At 48.4% G+C, this 16135-nt stretch overlaps 1 long non-coding RNA gene across 1 annotated transcript; it reads right to left on the reverse strand.

The window, feature by feature from the left end:
• Positions 1–886: 886 nt before the first annotated feature.
• On the reverse strand, positions 887–12728 carry LOC142498521 (uncharacterized). The gene is made up of 3 exons (XR_012802453.1): positions 12432–12728; positions 12011–12179; positions 887–1448 (listed from the first exon to the last, which is right to left on the reverse strand). It is a non-coding gene; the product is annotated as an uncharacterized LOC142498521 (long non-coding RNA).
• Positions 12729–16135: the final 3407 nt, after the last annotated feature.

The following is a 16135-nucleotide window of genomic DNA, read 5'->3' on the forward strand; positions in this document are numbered from 1 at the left end:
ATAAAGGCCGCTGCATCAGTATAGTGACATAAATGGCTGCTTTGTGAAACTGTGCTCAACTCAAGCTAGGCGTCCTCAGCTACACAGTGCCTGGGTCTGTTTGCCTGTGCCCTATTCGATTATGGTGGTCTTCAGCCTCCTGCCCTTGCCCTCTCTGACTGCACGGAGCCTGCAGCAGTTACATGTACTGTAATCTCTGTTTTTGATATTGAAGCATTAGGCCATTGAGGGGTTTTGTCTCCTCCATTGAGCGTTGGTTTGGGACGCGGCTCCTTTTGCTGGGATTTTCCTTGTTTATTTTAGAGAGGGAGAAACACCAGAGGATTTTTAGGGAAATAAAACAGATTACTTTTAATCTGCTGGGAACAGGCCAGAAGAAGGAGCTCACCCCCCCAAAAAACGTTGCCCCCCTTTTAACCCTTTGTGTTACCTTGCTCTCTTCCCTTCTCCTCCCCCCCCCCCCCCCCCACCCTCCTGTTTTCGGTTTATTTTCATTCCTGGCTCCCCTCCCTTTATCCCTCTTGGATTTTACTGCGATTTAGGTTTATTGCAGTGGACTTTTTTTTCTCACTTTTTGTATTATTGAGTCTGTTTATCCACTGTGCTTGTTCTCATCCGCACATTACCACTCATTCTGTGTATACACTGTGTTCGTTTCTAATATATGCTTATTTGATTTTTTTTTTCTGCACAGTAAAATACTTCTCTTTGACGTACTCTGGTGTGTTGGACATTACTCTTTGCTTGAGTGCTGAGAACTCGGTGTGTTTTCGCTATGTTCTCAATTTATCATCATTTCCATTCGTGTTGTATAGATATTCCGACAAGTAAAGGTTTCCCACCGGTATAGCGCTTTATTTATCTATGTTGTATAGATATACCTGGTATTTTTCACGCTCCAGGCCCAGATTTATTCATGCAAATGGGAAATACCGAGCACTACCGCTTAGCACTATTTAGTCAATCGGAACCTCAGTGTTTAATGAGACAATGATTCCATTCCATTTCCATTTTAGATGTGCCCAGCATTTTCCGATGCAATTTGTGCCTGTTGTGTTCGGAAGCAACTCGTGGCCATCATTATTTCTCCCACTAACTGAAATTACTATCATTTATTTAGAAGGCTTCAAGCATATTCTACAGCGCAGTAAAAAGTGTGAGATTGTAACAATAAAACACGCAGGAAATATTACAAGATTAACACATTGCTCTGAGGTGTAAGGAGCACGCCGCTCCAGGAAGCCCACAATGTAAAATATTTACTGTACGCGAATATATGAAAAGTAGCTACAAAAACACAGAAATCAAAGAAATGATACCATAATATTTGAGGTTTTTTTCTTGTAATTGTGTCAGAGAAGCTGGGGGTGCGTTTGGCTTGGTTTTTGTCCTTTCGGATGTCTGCCTGGTTCTGTTCTCCTTCCACTTAATCACAGGAAAAGTGTCCCCTAAAAAAAAAAAAACATGGATTTTATTAAGCAAATTGCCACAGCAGCTGCTGCTCTTTTGCAATTCCTGTGAATGCCAAGGCACAGCCCCTAGTGCGTTTCAGAACTTGGAAGCCGGATAGCTCCCTTCCCTTCCCGAGAGGCCCGCAACGCACTGCACAGTATGCCAGGCGGCAAAACCGGGGGATAGCTTAATAACGGGTCAGCTTTGTGAAAGGCTGGGAGTTTACCATACTCTAGTGTCATGTTTTTTTTTTTGCCCCGGCGATGGATGCCAGTAAACAGATTGGCAGCCCAAATGTAACATTAAGGGGACATGGCCTCCTGGACTAAAGGAGGTGCCAACATAAGGGGAATAGGATCAAAGCTTTTAAATTGTATTTAGGACACACAGAGGGGCCTGATATCCACAGACTGCAGGGGAGGTGCTCTGTTTTTGGGGGGGAACAGGAAGCCCTTATGTGCTCCATATCAATTCAAAGCAATGCTCCCTGGTAACCCCCCTCTCCTGCAAGACTTCTCTGTAGCACGAATACTCCATTCCAGCAGCATCGCCCTGTGCTCCCTGCGGTGTTGGATGTAGTGTGCTGTAAAACAGGTCATCATCCCCCCCCCCTCACCCCTCCCCCGCAGTTGAAGTGCTCCAGGAGTGTTGATACCCACCAGTGGTTCCTCTGCGGAGGTGAGAAACTGGTAACTAACCCCCGACACAAACCAGTTCACAGCCACTCAAACAGATCTGTTTGCTCAATTCTGTAGGATGGGGGCAAACACTCTGATAGAGATGGATTGTACCAGGCCAGGAAACACAGCTCCTCCAGTTTTCTACAGGGTTGCCAGAGAGTTTGTTTTGTACATTTTTAGTGTGTGAGAGTCAGACTGCTCTGCAACTATTGCTGACAGTAGGCTCCTGGTAGGTGACTTTAATGGGGCAGGGGGTCCCCAACGTGGTGCCCATGGGCATCGTGGCGCTCGACAAGCCTTTTGTTGGTGCCTGTGATTGACTGGCCAATCTCTCTCTGGTGGGACCAGCGCAGCACTGGAGGCCTCCCTGCTAGGTAAGTGCATTTTGTGTGTGTGTGCGCATGCGTGTTAATTGGTTGGTGGCCGCCACTCTCTCCTGAACTCTCATGTGTTCCCTTGGGCACAAAAAGGTGCGGGTCCCGCAACTGTACCTGCGCCAGACCCTGTATCCTGCATCACAAAGCTGTGAGTGCCCGCTGCTGCCACCACTTTCTAGGGCCATATCTGTAAGGTACGGTAACTTCCATTGTTCTGATAATGTTATGGGCATATTTGCAAAATCAGATTTTTTTAAATTGAGTATAGCAAACATCTGTTTGACATCCAACTACCCCCCCCCCTCCAACCCCTCCCCCCATTCTGGGCCCCCTGAGTAAAAAAAACAATAATATTCAATTACACCAAAACAGGCAAATGTTTGCTTTAAGCATTATTCCATGTGTTTACTTTATGTTAATTATGACATTAGACTGCCCTTGTACTGGATGATATAGATCAGGGGTGGCCAAGTCCAATCCTCAAAGGCCACCGACAGGTCAGGTTGTCAGGATATTCCTGCTTCAGCACAGGTGGCTCAGTCATTATCAATGAGCCACTGATTGTTTCACCTGTGCTGAAGCAGGGGTATCTGGAAAACCTAATCCGTTATTGGCCCTTGAGGACTGCAGTTGGCCACCGCTGATATAGATGAATATATATTCATATTTGTGGGACCCCTGTAGCCGCCGTGCCCCCCTCTGGAAATTCTCCTGCCCCCCCCCCCTGGGGGGTGCGCCCCCCACTTTTCGCACCGCTGTATTAGATAATACTTCATTTTTTTATTTTAAAATTCAACTGTTAATGAAGTTTAATACACTGAGCATCCTTTGATTTCTATAGCAGGCTTTAGCCCACCTCCTGTAAGATCTTTGTATCATTTTCCTGTTTGTGATCATTTGTTGCCAATATTCCCAGCAGTTTGAGCTGCAAGCTGTAACAATAGATAATGTTACCTTGGTAATATAAGAATACATTGTAGCTGCTGAGTTACACTGACTGAAGAATTGATTTGAAACTGACAGGCAGCCATTTAGTGAACCCTGGGAAACAGGATTTTGCTGATCGATAACAGCAGAACCTATCGATCGGCAGCTTAAGTAATTCATTTTCAATCAAGGTAATCAAAGGCGGCATATACTAAAACAAAAATATATATATATTTTTTTTTTTTAGACTGCTTGAATTGCCTCTTTAAATGTTTGTGTTCTCCTGCAGTGAAGCACAGTACTACTACTTGCGTTGAAGACATCTCTGGCATCGGAGGGCGTACCTGCCTGCACCCCTCCCCTCCATCATGGGTACATTAAATGGCGCTTGTAGTGGTTTCTGCTGCTGCAGTGGCCGGGCCCCAAGGGCTCACTTTGTCTTTATTTCCCGTATCGTTCACCGTCAGCTTGAGAAAACATGGCTAGCCGCCAGCTGACAGCTCTCAGGCCAGTCCTGTCACTTCCACTGCCCCAGGGGTCTTTGCGATGGAGGAAACAACCCTGAGGCTCAGTGCATATGCAACGGACGAATTGCCTGGGGCCCCAAGCAATGGAAGAACCCCAAACACACAGGGATTTAATTTCAGTGGGAGAATTCTCATATCTGCCACGAGGTTTTCTGTAACCTTGGTTTCCTCCGTGTGAGATGTAGTAACAATGTTGTTGAGATGAGCTACCGATGGCAGTAACGTACTGAACCCTCTCGCATCCAACGCAATGAAGGCCCCTGGAACAAAATACTTTGCAGCAGGGGTGCTCAACTCCAGTCCTCAAGACCCCCCAACAGGTCAGGTTTTAAGAATAGCCCTGCTTCAGCACAGGTGACACAATCAGTGGCTCAGACTTTGACTCAGTCAAAGTCTGAGCCACCTGTGCTGAAGCAGGGACTGATTGAGCCACCTGTGCGGACACAGGGATATCCTGAAAACTTGACCAGTTGGGGGGTCTTGTGGGGTTTTTTAAGGATTGGAGTTGAGAACCCCTGCATTACGGGTTTTAATCTGGGTGAAACAGAATTTTCCTTTAGTTTAACAAGAAACAGGAAAACTTTACGGATTTATTTTGAAACGAAATGGAGTTTGTTGATGTCCTCTGGCTCTTCCCTCTTGTGTGATGTCAGCGTGTATTAAACAGGACCCTGCACCGCCAAGGAACCCCTCCTCCTCCCCCCCTCATTCAGGGCCCCCTGAGTAAAAAAACAATAATATTCAATTACACCAAAACAGGCAAACGTTTGCTTTAATCCTTATTCCATGTGTTTACTTTATGTTAATTATGACATTAGACTGCCCTTGTACTGGATGATATAGATCGGTGGTAGCCAACTCTAGCCCTCAAAGGCCACCAACAGGTCAGGTTGTCTGGATATTCCTGCTTCAGCACAGGTGGCTCAGTCATTATCAATGAGCCACTGATTGTTTCACCTGTGCTGAAGCAGGGATATCTGGAAAACCTGACCTGTGAGTGGCCCTTGAGGACTGCAGTTGGCCACCGCTGATATAGATGAATATATATCTATATATATATTTCTCAAACCGTTGTATGCGTGTCTGTTTGTCCTGTGTCTCCCTGTGTCTAGGGGCAATCGCATTGGACCTTTGGCCCATCACTCTGCTCCCTTGGCCCGCCTGCCCCCACACACCTCTCATTGGCCTGAGGCGGAGTGACGGGCCAAAGGTCCAACACACACACACACAGACACACACACACACACACACACACACACACACACACACACACACACACACACACACACACACACACACACACACACCTCCCGCCCAGGTAAGTAACTAAACCGCCGCCTCCCCTCCCAGCACACACCCCTGCCGCCGCCTCAAACCCCTGTGCCTCCCGCTGCCTCCAACCCCTGTGCTTCCCACTGCCTCCAACCCCTGTGCCTCCCGCTGCCTCCAACCCCTGTGCCTCTCGCTGCCTCCAACCCCTGTGCCTCCCACTGCCTCCAACCCCTGTGCCTCCCCTCCCAGCGCAAAACCCCTGTGCCTCCCCTCCCAGCGCACACCTCTGCCGCCGGGGCCTCCAACCCCTGCGCCTCCCCTCCCAGCGCAAAACCCCTGTGCCTCCCCTCCCAGCGCAAAACCCCTGTGCCTCCCCTCCCAGCGCACAACCCCTGTGCCTCCCCTCCCAGCGCAAAACCTCTGTGCCTCCCCTCTTAGCGAAAAACCCCTGTGCCTCCCCTCCCAGCGCAAAACCCCTGTGCCTCCCCTCTTAGCGAAAAACCCCTGTGCCTCCCCTCCCAGCGCAAAACCCCTGTGCCTCCCGCTGCCTCCAACCCCTGCGCCTCCGCCCTCCCTTCCGGCATTGCCTCAAACCTCACACCCCGGCCGCTTGAGTCAGCGGGGGAGCGGCCGCATGGGAGCGAGCGCCCGGGACACAGCGGGGGAGTGGACAGCCGTCCGGGGGAGCGGACAGCCGGCCAGGGGAGCGGCCACAACACGCTGCCTCCCGCCTCAGATCTGCGTGGGAGCGGGCGGACGGATGAGGGAGCAGCCGGACGCGTGCACGCGCCCCCGTCTGCAGACGTCCACAACAGACCGAAGGTTTCGGGGGGGGGGGGGCAGACGACCGGCAGACACTGGGGGAAGGGGGAGCAAGCGGCCACATGATACATTAATTGTCACTCCCCCCCCACCCCACCCCACCCCTTACCCCCCACTTCCCTTCCCCCCCTCCCCCTTCTCCTCTCCCCCCCTTCTTCACCTCCCCCCCCTCTTTCACCTCCCCCCTTCACCTCCCCCCTTCACCTCCCCCCACCCCCCTTCACCTCCCCCCTTCACCTCTCCCCCCTTTCACCTCCACCCCTTCACTTCCCTCCCCCTTCACCTCCCCCCTCCACTTCCCCTCCCCTTCACCTCCCCTTCCCTCTCCCCTTCACCTCCCGTCACCCCTCCTCTACCTCCTGTTACCCCCCCTCCACCTCCTGTCACCCCCCTCCACCCCCGTCACCCCTTCCACCCCCCCTCAATCTCCTGTCACCCCCCCTCCACCTCCCCTCGCCCCTTCAACCCCCCCTTCACCTCCCCTCACCCCCCCTTCACCTCCCCTTACCACCCCTTCATCTCCCCCCTTCCCCTCCTCCACCTCCCCCATTGTACATTGTACTGTGGTGTGTTTACAATAAACCATTTTTATACAACATCGTATTACATTTTCTTCCATCTTTCTTTTCAACATTATTATCCAACCTTTTCAACAAATAGTCACCTATTGTTCCACGATTTATAAATAATACTACCTATTACGCATTTACATCCCGGGCAACGCCGGGTCTCTCAGCTAGTATATATATATTCATATTTGTATCGTTATTATCTGGAGGTGACCTGCTGCTTTAATCATTTAGTATTGTATGTATATTGGATAATGTATATGCTGCTTTTTATCCCAAATCAATTTGAAAGCGCTCTACACTTCATACAGCATGCGTGCAGCCACGTCTGAGCTGGAGATGTGGCATCGCCGTTCTCGTGCTCTGCATTCTCCAGCTGTGTGTGACTTCAGGAATGTCTCCTGATTTACCCTGAAGCAGGGGCGGCCAACTCCAGTCTTCAAGGGCCACCAACAGGTCAGGTTTTGAGGATATCCCTGCTTCCGCACAGGTGGCTCAATCAGTCCCTGCTTCAGCACGGGTGGCTCAGAGGCTCAGTCTGAGCCTCTGATTGAGCCACCTGTGCCGAAGCAGGGATATCCTGAAAACCTGAACTGTTGGTGGCCCTTGAGGACCGCACTTGGCCACTCCTGCCTTGTAGAGTTGCACACCCTTATCCGTGAATTGTCATATCAGAAGGAATAGCTAATAGCATATATAATTATAGTCCACGCAGGCTCTAAGCGCTGATCCGCTGGGAAGCAGCCAAACAGAACAATGTTAATATACCCATCTATTACAAGCCCTCTTTCTTTAGATAACTTGCTTGAATTCTTGTTCCTGTTTTCTTGCCTTCTGGTTCTCTCTGACTCGCCCGATCTCGTTCCCTTATCTCTTTATTCCACACCTCTCTTTTTCCTTCTGCCTGTTTTTCTCACTTGCCCTTGTGTTTATTCCCCCCCCCCCCCCTCCCTCCCTGGTCTCCAGTTTCTCTCGCTATCTCTCCATTCACCTTGCGCTCCCCCTCTCGCTCACTGTCGCACCTTACCCCTTCCTCTTTCATCTCTCCAAACAAGTCATCATCCCAGGTGCCGGTCAATTTGTCAGTTTTAATTGGATGGGTTTAGCGGTGGGCGAGAGCAGCTGCCAGCAGGCCCCGTAACCTGATGGTTTCATCCTCTCCAGCTCTGCAAGGACCTTGCGTTTAAAAAAGAGCTGGAAGGTGACCCCTGCTATGCATCAAGAGACACGGAAGGGGAGAATCGTTCTCATTGATTGATTTAGATGGCCCCTCCGCGCCATGACCAGTATGCGGTTAGAAGGCTGATCAACACGGCCTTTCCCTTGGTTTCGCTGACCCCCTTTGCTGCCTTATTGCCGGCCCCACTCGCAAGGAGGAGGTTCAAGGTACACGCCTGAAAGCACTCAGCCATGTAACGCCTCAATCCGTTAACCAAATAAAAAGAAGAATGTGTTTTTGTGTATATATATTCATATATATACACACACACACACACACACACATATATATAGACACGGTGTGCTCATTTGCATGTCATTTCCCAGAATCCCATGCTGCAGTGGAAGCACTCTATTGCTAGGTGATAATAGCAAAAAGCAGGGTTGCAGACCTGTCTAAGGCGTGTAATATAGTGCACGCGCGTGCGCTAATGTGCGCGCGCACGTCAATTATAATTGGCTGTTTTAGACAGGCGTTTCTATACTAGGGACGCGTGCGCACATGGCTGTGAGTGGTGGTGCGGCAGACCATGGAAAATACAATCAAATTGTATTTTCGCGATGCTGCCACGCCGCAAACCAATCACAGCGCGGCCTAACGCTGTGACATCAGAGTCATGCCCCCTAACAACGCTTGCACCCTAACAACTAAATGCGCAAGCCACGTGCACGCGCAATACCGGGCGCACGCACGCACGCACAGCAACAAGGACTATATAGCAAGCCAAAGACATGTGAATGTGCTCACAAGTGATATTTTTATTTGCTATATATAAATACACACACACACACACACACACACACACACACACACACACACACACACACACACACACACACACACACACACACACACACACACACACACACACACACACACACACACATATATATAATTATAAAGAACCTGTGCATACTGTATTAGTTTAATAGTATAACAAACACACATAAAAGAGAGTGCCACGCTCTGCACCATTGATTAGACCAGGGATGCTCAACTCCAGTCCTCAAGACCCCTTCAACAGATCAGGTTTCCTTGCTTCAGCACAGGTGGTGCTGTCTTTGACTGAGCCACTGATTGTGCCACCTATCCTGAAGCAGGGATATCCTGAAACCTGACTTGTTTGTGGCCCTTGAGGGCTAGAGTTGCCCCCCCCCCCCCCCTGCACTAGGTGCTAGTTAGTTTTACTAGGTGCTAGTTAGGAAGCTTCACTAGGGACTAGTTAGGCATTCTTTGCCCTTCTGCGAGTGCAGGGGTTAAGTGAATGGGAAGGTAAGCTTTTAGAATACAGAAGGGTTAGACATGTCTGTAATCATATAACCAGGAATGGGCACAGTATGGCAGAGCCAGCTCCTGCTGATGGGAGATCAATTTCAATTTTCATTTCAAGCAGTGAAAGCGCTAAGCAGAAACTGTCCACAGCTATGGAACCTCCTCCAGGTAGAAAGCTGAAGCGATGAATTATGCACGACTAAGGACAGAGGGGAATAGAACAGAAACAACATGGGAAGCCAAACCGGCCAAACAAAACTCAATGGGAGGAGGTTCGGAGAAGTCTCACTCCAGACTTGCAGCCAGATGATGTGAGCACAACAAGCTGCTATTTTTAATGAGTAAAACATAAAATACACACATGAGACTGCCTTGCAATGAGTGAGACTCACTCCAAATGAGTGAAAATGCCTTCCCATGAGTGAGACTCACTTCAAATCCACAAGACTCACTCCAAATGAGTGATAATGCCTTCCAATGAGCGATACTCAGTCCAAATGAGTGATAATGCCTTCCAATGAGTGAGAATCACTCCAAATGAGTGATAATGCCTTCCAATGAGTGAGAATCACTCCAAATGAGTGATAATGCCTTCGATTGAGCATGGCCGCTTTATACATTAGGCCGACTAGGCGCAGTGCCTAGGGCCTACAAACCTTTTAGGGCCTACAATATTTCACTTGAAAAAATACCTAAACAAAAAAAATCACAAAATAAGAGAAAACAGCACATTTTAATTTAAAATGCCTTCGAAGTATCGATACCTTTAAATATCGAAACAAAAGTATCGATGCCAAATATCGCTAGTATCGAAAGAAACAAGTAAACAATGAAAGTGCCTAGGGTCTACGAAGGTCTTAAAACGGCCCTTGCCAAACAAATGCGTTAGAATCCCTTCCAATGAGAGATACTCGCTCAAAATGAGTGATAATGCCTTCCAATGAGTGAGACTCACCCCAAATGAGTGATAATGCCTTCCAATGAGTGAGACTCACTCCAGATGAATGAGACTGCCTTCCAATGAGTGAGACTCACTCCAAATGACTGATAATGCCTTCCAATGAGTGAGACTCGCATGATTGAGACCACATTCTAATGACTGAGACTGACTGCAAATGAATATTACTCTTTTCTGAGTGGCACTCACTCCAAATGAGAAACAAGTTGTCTAATAGGTGAGATTTGACAGGCTTAGTCACCAGAGGTAAGATTGAGATTTTACTGTACCATTGAGGTGGTGTGTGTGTGTGACCATTTACTAGCAATTAATTGTAAGTGTTGCTAATGCAATCGATTGATAGTAGTAATAATAGTAATAATACCAACTCATCAAGGTCCTACAGCACTGGTGGCCAACTCCAGTCCTCAAGGGCCACCAACAGGTCAGGTTTTGAGGATATTCCTGCTTCAGCACAGGTGGCTCAAACAGTGGCTCAGTCGAAGACTGAGCCACTGATTGAGCCACCTGTGCTGGAGCAGCAACTGATTGAGCCACCTGTGCTGAAGCAGGGATATCCTTTAAACCTGACCCGTTGGTGGCCCTTGAAGACTGGAGTTGGCCACCTCTGTCCTACACCAAACAAGGTGCTCAACAATACTGGTCATGCGTTGACGGGGCTTGCAGTAATAACGCTTTGGCCAAAGGGTTTAACTAAATGACCCTTTTTGAAAAGAATATATAAGTTTTTCATTGTGTATTTTTGTCACATTGGATGTAGCCTTGGGCTTCTCTGTCTTTTGCTCTTCACAATAGCCAACTGCTAGCTGCTTCCTAGCTTATGGGTCCTTGTTAGACCTTCCAAACGAGGCCGTGCTCAGCTGTGTGCCTGGCTGCTTATATTTCTGCACGAGCAAAACAAAGGCCAAACCCCAGTCACTGCAGTCACTGCAGGCCTCCACGCCCCGGGTCCCCTCTCCAGTCCCGGCCACACGGACCTTAACGAGTAAAAACAGGAAGCAGATGGAGACTCTGATTGTTGGGATTTTTTTTTAATCATTTGTCAGCCCAGAAGAGCAGGAAGCAACATCAAAATGTTTGCCAGATTTGAGGTTAGCAGCTGAGGGCCGGGCCCTCCCCGCCTTCCCGTGGAGAGCATGTACTGCCCCAATCATACATGTGTTATGGAAAGACTGGGACGTATGACACTACTATCATGACACTAGTACCACTAAACATTACTCTGGCAGATCCCACACTATGCAGAAATGCAGGCAAACATTTCCCTGGGAGAGGTCCAGTTAACCACACACACACACACACACACACACACACACACACACACACACACACACACACACACACACACACACACACACACACACACACACACACACACACACACACACACACACACACACAATGTAAGAACTTCTTCACTGGACTGGTAGTGGACACATGGGACATCTTTCCAGCAAATGACAAACTATAGTCGTTTAATTCAAATATGTACCCTAAATAGATGAAAAACATGCCATGATAAACCAAACGGTTATGGGGTTTAGTTAGAGCATGAAAAGTAATATGGAGGGTATGCTTGTTTCTTTCCGCCCAGCCTGCAGAGGGCGTGCTGTGATTTGCAGTTACAGGACTGCCTCTGCAATTACTACAGCCAATTGACTGCTCCCCTATTCAATAGGGTGAGCATCCATTAACAGTGTGTTAACATGTCCCCAAGTAGAAAGGCATGCGCTGTTAACTGCACGTTAACAGCCTCTCGCCATGTTGAATAGGATCCAAGGAGAGTTAAGACACTGATGCAAAGGTGCAATTTAACCTATACTTGCATGCGCATACAAACAAATAAACATCATCTTTACTGCAGCTTACAAGAGACCCTCCTCTAGTTCATGTTTAATTATGGCCAGGCACAGGACAGATCTGTTCCTTAGTCACCTTCACATTAAGATGTCTCCTTCCTTCGCACAAACTGTCCTCCAAATGGGTCACACAGCTCAGGTCAATACAGCGGAATGAAATACTGCCTGACGATCAATCAAGTATAATATAGTGATTGATTGGAGCAGTGGATCTCCCCATGAAGTCAGCTTGCCACAACTTCATCCTGTCGAGTTAAAGGGCAAGGTCACATGTTATAGCAGGAAATCCAATGTATCCCCAATGCCTTGCAGCATTTCCCCCAATGTATTACTTCCACATTGTATCGAATGCCATTACAAATAAATAAATGATCTCTATTTAGCATTGCTGCTGAATATTCCCGTTTGCTTTTTATGCTCCATATTTTTTTTTTCCCCTCCACTCCAACTCCCCAACAACATGTTGTCTCAAGACTTCTGGAGTTGGAAAGCGACACCTGGTAAGAAGATGTCCTCTGAGTCCCGGCTCCTCTGAGGCATCTCATAAAACTTGCAAATAAGCCCTCAGTTTTATAAATGTGCCATCTGCATCAGCCTTCTGCTTGGTGATGAGCGGTGTTCTATTGCTGTTTATCCCATGCCCCTAACGCTATCCAAACACAGTAACCATGATTCATATTACGGGCATGATGCCCTGCTGGAACCCTGCTTATTTTTTCTCTTGCGTCTCACATTGAGAATGACAGAGCAGTCTGTTACACCATAAGACGTACTGTTCCTCCAGTGTGAACCAGCTGCTGAGAACATACCGTGTGGCCCCAGTGCAATCTGAATCAGGCGTTTTTTCCTGCTTTTATATATCAGAGGATAGTTGGCAACAAAAACAACCCTACCGTTGTCAGCTGCTCTGTGGCTCGCCCTAAACTCATTCACAATTATCAGGCGAGAGAAGTGATGAAATCCGTTCCTGGCCTTGCTGGCAGCTTGGCATTTTGTAGCTATATCCAAAAGCCAAGAAGCCTCTTGCTTCCTAAAGATGGTAGTAGACAAAGACAAAGGAAAGGCTTATTATTGTAACGCTTGCGCAAACCCACAAACAAGACCAGACCCCGGTACTGAGGTGGGAAGGTTTAGAGCCACACACCCACAGCAGCGGAGGCGTGCCTGGAAGGCGGATAGTCAGCGTAGCCAGGTCTGGGTTGGAGAGAGAAGGTTATTCCTGTCTACTTGCCGGGGTCTTGGGTTATAGATAACTACGCAGTTGAAGTCCGTAAGCCAATGGTCTGGGGTGGAGAAGACGGCGCAGTTGTGGTCCGTAAGCCTGGGTCGTGGAGTGGAGCGGTAAGTGTAGTCGTGGGTAAGCCAGGGTCAGAGCCAGAGAGGGTCCACAAACCAGCCGGGTCAGTACACGAAGGGTCACACTGCGTGAGAATACTGGAACAAGGCAAGGGAAGGCCAAACACAGGATCCGCACAAGGCTACACTTGGTTATGCTCAGCAATGCCACTGAGCACTAGCAGGGTATTTTAACAGGCAGGAAGCCAATCACACAGGAGACAGAGTGGGGCATGGCCCCAGCGGAGACGGGGACAGGTGCGGGAGGCAAGGGGCTCATCAGGGCTTGACGTGCAGCTGGAGATCGCCCGCAACATCACACGCGCATGCCGCGCGCGGAGGAGGTGCGATGCGTCCGAGGAGGCGGAGCCGAGCTCCGTGGCAGCAGCATATGAACAACGGGAGCGCACGCCCTGCAACGGGAGCAGGGGTGCGCGCACTGGAAGCGAGGGGAGCGGAGGCAGCGGCAGCTGCGGCACTTCTGGTAAGAGGAGGGAACACGCCGCAAGGGACGTACTCCCCGATTCCTCACAATTATTCAGGGATCCAGCAAGTAAACGGATGCAAGGGAAGCATCTGATCTATCACAGGTAGAGATGGGAGAATCCATCCAAATACGTTTCCCGGATTTTCTCGCATTTCTCCCCCCATCCCCCCCATCCCCATCAAAATCCATTTCATGGTGTCAAATCCGCAAACGGATTTGGTCGGTTTGAATCTGCCATTGGATACAGCCCATGGATGGATTTGTAGAGTCCAATCTGCGGATCCAGCAATCCGTTGGCGGAGTCTTTAAGAATGGGTTGCAGAATCTGCGGAGTGTGTTGGTAATAATAAATAAATCTGCAAAACGCGAATCGCCCTTGTTGAGATTAATCCGCTGAGATCTGCGGACTAAAGGAACCGACCGAGCCGTTCTGGATCCAAATTCGCCCCCAAAATTCACCCATTTCTAATCACAGCGAAACATATTGTTGCTTTCAATTGGATTCCTTTACTGAGCTAAATCTTGTGCTGTTTTACACCGGTTCTTCTGCAGAACCTCAGCTGATCTCCCGTTTGTCCCGCTTTGCGCGCTGCTCCCTTACATGCGCCTTCCCTGTCTTCATTGCCGGTTTGAAACTGGCTCCCTCTGCTCCCCCTCTCCAGGACTTTGCCTTGGATGGGCAATGGTTGTGCCGGTTATCTATCTGCAGGTAGGAAGAGGAACAAGTCTGGGAAACAAAGTTGTTTAACATTCCCCATCTCTGGCCAACCCAATTTCACACTAGAAACCCAAACATGACTATTGCGAGGGACGGCAGCACAAAGATTTTCATATCTTCAGAAAGATCTCAATCAGCTGGATGCGGAGGGTCAAGGTGAGTCTTGAATAATCGGATTTTCCAAATGCTATCGACAAACGGCTACAGCATATCTGAGCCAATCTGTGAACAGCTTTATCTGCAAACTCGATGGGTCCTAATTAACTTGATTTGAGCCACAGATCTAATGCTCTTATGTACCTCATTTAGGCAGCACGGGACAGGATCGGAGAGACCAATTCTCATATCTCATCACAGTCGGCAATAATAATCAATCTCATACACCCAATTTCATTCCGCTCTTTCATGAAGTGAAGATAAGCCAATTTCATGGCTGTGTCGGTAGCACTACCTCGTAGGCACACCCAAGTCCCTAATAAGCTCTGGGTCCCCTAATTCATTTGATGCATTACATTAAAATGATTCTACGAACATGTCTGGTACAGAACCAATAGAACTCTCTCTATGGATCCTTAGACCCATTAAAGCAGGGGTTCTCAACTCTAGTTCTCAAGACCCCCCAACAGGTCAGGTTTTTAGGATACCCCTGCTTCAGCACAGGTGGCTCAATTAGTGGCTAAGACTGAGCCACTGATTGAGCCACCTGTGCTGAAGCAGGGATATCCTGGAAATCTGACCTGTTGGGCGGGCTGGAGGACTGGAGTTGAGAACCCCTGCTGTAAGGATGGCAGCCAGTCCATGTTAGATAGCAGTCTTAATTCATGACAGAGCAAAGCACATCTCAATTGACTTTTATTTTAGTCTCCGTTTGGTATAACTCCACCAGTGCAGAAGTGCAGTAAACAAACCCTGTTAGATCAGGTACCGCTGCACCATGTGGACAGCTGAACCACATGGCGTGTCCCCATTCACTTCAAAAAGCAGCCTCGTAATTACCCAGCTTAAGCAGCTGTCTTCCTTCTTATTGCAAAGCTAATATAGTGCATACCAAGGTCTCTCACTACTTCATGGGCCATTCACTGGGTACGAGGAGGAGTGACCTTGTGCATTAGTCAATGTCCTCTGAAGTGGGAGCTTGAAAACAAATTGAAATTCCGAGTGATCTTGAACTAATCAGCTCACATCATCTCGTTGTGCTCCAAATTACAGAACAGCGGCGTTCTGCTGCAGCTGTGTACACTAGCAGCACTAAATAGAATTAAGGAGAAGCCGCCTAGTAATTGTAGCAGTCTCGAAAGTGGGAGGACTCCTTGTGAGAGCCAGTACCAACTCCTTTTGACATTGAGCGAGTCACTCACATCACAAGCGTAACTATAAGCTCTTCACAAAACGTATTTTACATACAGCACCGAGTACCAACAATGAGATTGTAAGCTCTTCGGGGCAGGGACTCCTTCTCCTAAATGTCACTTTTATGTCTGAAGCGCTTCTTCCCATCATGTGTTATTTCTTATTTATATGATTATGCCACGTGTATCACTGCTGTGAAGCCGCTCGTTACATTAATGGTGCTATATAGATAACGATATACATACAAACATACATATATGTGTATGTACACACACACACACACACACACACACACACACACACACACATAT

The sequence above is a fragment of the Ascaphus truei genome, chromosome 7 (genome assembly GCF_040206685.1).
Source record: "Ascaphus truei isolate aAscTru1 chromosome 7, aAscTru1.hap1, whole genome shotgun sequence".
Lineage (NCBI taxonomy): Eukaryota > Metazoa > Chordata > Amphibia > Anura > Ascaphidae > Ascaphus > Ascaphus truei.